Source organism: Limulus polyphemus, unplaced genomic scaffold (genome assembly GCF_000517525.1).
Source record: "Limulus polyphemus unplaced genomic scaffold, Limulus_polyphemus-2.1.2 Scaffold3980, whole genome shotgun sequence".
In the NCBI taxonomy this organism is placed as follows: domain Eukaryota; kingdom Metazoa; phylum Arthropoda; class Merostomata; order Xiphosura; family Limulidae; genus Limulus; species Limulus polyphemus.
Window position 1 is genome coordinate 97736 of NW_013669590.1, and position 4497 is coordinate 102232.

The following is a 4497-nucleotide window of genomic DNA, read 5'->3' on the forward strand; positions in this document are numbered from 1 at the left end:
CACGGTATCACGTATCATCTGTACAGTTAACATGGTATCACGTATCAGCTGTACAGTTAACATGGTATCACGTATCAGCTGTACAGTTAACATGGTATCACGTATCAGCTGTACAGTTAACATGGTATCACGTATCAGCTGTACAGTTAACATGGTATCACGTATCAGCTGTACAGTTAACATGGTATCACGTATCAGCTGTACAGTTAACATGGTATCACGTATCAGCTGTACAGTTAACATGTTATCATGTATCATCTGTACAGTCAATACTTCACTTCCTTTGTATGATTTCCTGTCAATAGACTGATATTTCTAAATTCCCACTTCCTACAGGCACATATGATAAGTAACAGTCATTAAATAGAACCACACAGAAATACGTACCCATATTAAGCCTTGCAGATACAGCAAGAGATTCCTCTTCCTTCTTTCCAAGTCGATTCTCAGATTCATCAGAACCAAAAGGTGAAACTGTTCGAATGTCCAATGTATCTGGAACTTTTTTTTTCTTTGGGGTTAAAGGTCACAATTGGATGAGCTGAACTGAATACCAAGTTTGGTGATTTTGTAGTACGTGTGCTTGGGTAGCGTGGGTAGAAATTATACCGAGGTGGTATTTCTGGGGTTTTGTGCAGAAAGGGTGGTGAGGTTGAAGTAGTGCTGGTGATACTATTGGTTGTGGGATATCTGTTTGGGCCTGCCAGTGGAGGATAACCAGAACCAATCTGGAACTTGTTTATAATAGAAGGTCTCGAAGGCAGCTGAGGCTCCTTTGTTATGGGAGTAGCAGAAGTTGTGGGTGTTAGTGTTGTTGTTTTCACCTTTACCATTGTCTTTTCTGTTGTTGTTTTTATAACTGGAGGCGGATTCTGAATGCTTGGTTTTGGTGCTGAAGGTGCAAAATCTTGTGATGTTTCTTCTGAAAAAGAGTAATGTTGAATGAAAACTTGGTATTGGACCCACTTGCTGATGCACATGTCATACCTCTAGGTTGGTCCCACTGACTCTGATGCATGCCCCTACCTCTAGGTTGGTCCCACTGACTCTGATGCATCGCCCCCTACTCTAGGTTGGTCCCACTGACTCTGATACATACCTCCTACCTCTAGGTTGGTCCCACTGACTCTGATGCACACCTCCTACCTCTAGGCTGGTCCCACTGACTCTGATACATGCCTCCTACCTCTAGGCTGGTCCCACTGACTCTGATACATGCCTCCTACCTCTAGGCTGGTCCCACTGACTCTGATGCACACCCCCTATCTCTAGGTTAGTCCCACTGACTCTGATGCACACCACCTACCTCTAGGTTAGTCCCACTGACTCTGATGCACACCACCTACCTCTAGGTTAGTCCCACTGACTCTGATGCACACCACCTACCTCTAGGATGGTCCCACTGACTTTGATGCAGCCCCCTACCTCTAGGTTGGTCCCACTGACTCTGATGCATGCCTCCTACCTCTAGGTTAGTCCCACTGGCTCAGATTTACAATATTTGACCATTTGAGATAGCCTATTTTGTAGGTTTAAAAACCAAAACCCATTCATTCCATAGTTTCAAGATTAAATAAAAGTTATTTCTGAGTCGTTTCATATCTCAAACTAAACAAAGAAAGCTATAATTATTGTAGATTTTATGAATAAAATTATAAGTAATCAAAAATCCAGTAAAATTAAAGACAGGAATTAGATTTTGTTTGAAATTATTAGAAATAATAATAGACTACAGATATGGCCACTTTAAAGGCTGCATTTCTAAAGAAACATGTTTCCTCACATGATAACTATAAACAATTATTACCAAAATGAAATTATCATCACCATGCTAAAGATTTGACTTTGCAAACACTATAAAGGATACAGCTTGTACTATGGCTGGTGAAATTCTTAAAAGATTGGCCAGTTTGTGGGAAAACCTATTAAAGTTCTTTAAGTAACAAATACAGCATGGTAAAAAATCTAAATCATACGGGGATCGTTAAGTATGCTCAACAAAAAAATAGACTTTCGCAAAACAAACGTCATACTTCTAAGTTAGACATAATAACTTTAGAAATAAGAGTAAAAAACTTATTTTTAAACAACCTTCTTCAGTGCAACATTTAAAACAGATTTTACAAATGTGGTAATATATATATATGAAACTTATAATTCTGTGGAGTCCATTTTAAAGATATTTCTTGAAGGACAGTTTTATTTTTCTAACAGGGTGGTTGGCCTTTGGATTAGTTTAATTTAATGAAAAGGACAGCCTAGATGGAACAAAAGGTAGGAGATGTTGTCCTTTAATGTTATGATATCATCTAGTACAAGCTATTACTGGCTTCAAACTTGTTGCAGTGAATGTAATAGATATTGTTCTGACAGAATACTGTCCCAATGACTTACTTTTACAGACAGGGAATTCTCCATCCCAGTAACCATTGGAATCACATGCCATTTGAGCCTGACCAACCAGTTTGTAGCCAGGATTACAAATGTACTCCAAAATAGTGCCAAAGGTGGTTGTGCTGGACGTCATCCTGAAGATTCCATTATCGATACCTGGAGGTCTGTCACACAGAACAGCTAAGAATGGGTAAGAAAAGAAAGAAAAAAAAAGTATTTTCACACTGAAATAAATTTCTTAAAAATCACTTTGTTTACAAAATGTTATGTCACCATTCAGTGGTTTTCAAACTGTGTTTTAAGTAAAGTTTGAGTTTTTATTAGATTTTACAGACTCGTAAATAAACGTTTAAATTCTTCAAATATATGTCTAATTTTGTGAAGTTATTCTGAAGAAACACAGTTTCTTTTATTAATCCTTAGAAGGAAAAAATCAACTTAAGAAGGAAAACTTACGCTCACAGCGAGGAGGGGGGCCATTCCAGCGTTCATCTACATCACAAACCAAGAAACTACGTCCAATGAGTATGTAACCTTCGTTACAAAAGTACTGAACACCACTCAAATAATCACGAGTGCCGTTGACCAATTCATAGCCCCCATTTGGTATAGTAGCAGGAGGACCACATTCCAAATCTTTAGAGAAATTACAAAATAGTGTATCAGTTTTATGATTTGAAACTTAAATACACACACATATATATATGTATACACATACACACACATTACCATATAGTACCACAAATATGCGTACAGTACGATAAAAACGTTCTCAGCCACAACTACATTTAATTTCATTTACAGAAAGCATCAAACTGGATCATTATAATGAATAGTAAGCCATTTTATCAACTCAACAGAGTATCTTTCGTTAAATCCCTTGCCAATATTTTATGTTAACCAATAATTTTATTTTGTTTATTTCCATTGTATAGATATATATTAACAAAACAACAGTAAAGTTAGTTTCTCTTATTCTCATTTTAAAAAGTTTTCTTACTGTAAAGCTCTTCAATTCAAGGCAATAAAAGAAATTTCCTCGAATTATATAAAAGTTTTGTGTCTTATCTGTTTAGTTTATGGTTATCTTGTGGTCAGTTTGTAGGACCCTTTTAGGAGTTCAACTTACATCTACACTTTGGTGGAAATTCGGTGAAAACACCACTAGGAAGACAGGTCCTAATATTAGGTCCAACAAGCAGGTGCCCAGAAGAACATCTGTATTCTATAACTGAACCAATTTCAAAGTTTCTGGCCAAAATTGTCGAGTTTGCGGGTCTTTCTGGTTTTCCACACGTGGTTGGTCCTGGAGATAATATGAAAACAATAAACATCAGATAATGCTATTTTTTTTGGTTTAAATAATACTCTATATTTTTAACATGAAGCAAATTAACCTTCATGGACAAACTGATATTTAGGGAACAAACAGATTATGATGAGAAAATTGTTTACACGATTATCTCCGACTTAAATTATCTACAAACTTCTCTTTCAAGGACTTGTTAAGCAGCAACTGGTTCAAAGGTCACTATAAATGTAGTACATATGGCACACACACACACACACACACCTGTATTAAGCACATGTAAATGTGACATAATATCCTTCACTACTAACACTATTAACCTGTTTAGCTAAACTGTATACAGTATTAATACAGTATTACAGCTGGTTCTCTAACTTATTATAATGTGTAACCTAATCTGTATGGTACGTGTACTTACTGTAATCAAGTGTGGGTTATACTACATCTTGTTACTTGTACTTACTGTAATCAAGTAACAAGATGTAGTATAACCCACACTTGATTACAATAAGTACAAGTAACAAGATGTAGTACAACCCACACTTGTACTTACTGTAATCAAGTGTGGGTTATACTACATCTTGTTACTTGTACTTACTGTAATCAAGTGTGGGTTATACTACATCTTGTTACTTGTACTTATTGTAATCAAGTGTGGGTTGTACTACATCTTGTTACTTGCACTTACTGTAATCAAGTGTGGGTTATACTACATCTTGTTACTTGCACTTACTGTAATCAAGTGTGGGTTATACTACATCTTGTTACTTGTACTTACTGTAATCAAGTGTGGG

At 36.4% G+C, this 4497-nt stretch overlaps 1 pseudogene; it reads right to left on the reverse strand.

Annotated features, from left to right (window-relative positions):
- Window positions 1-4497, reverse strand: part of LOC106470393 — an 11298-nt pseudogene that overhangs the window by 4243 nt on the left and 2558 nt on the right.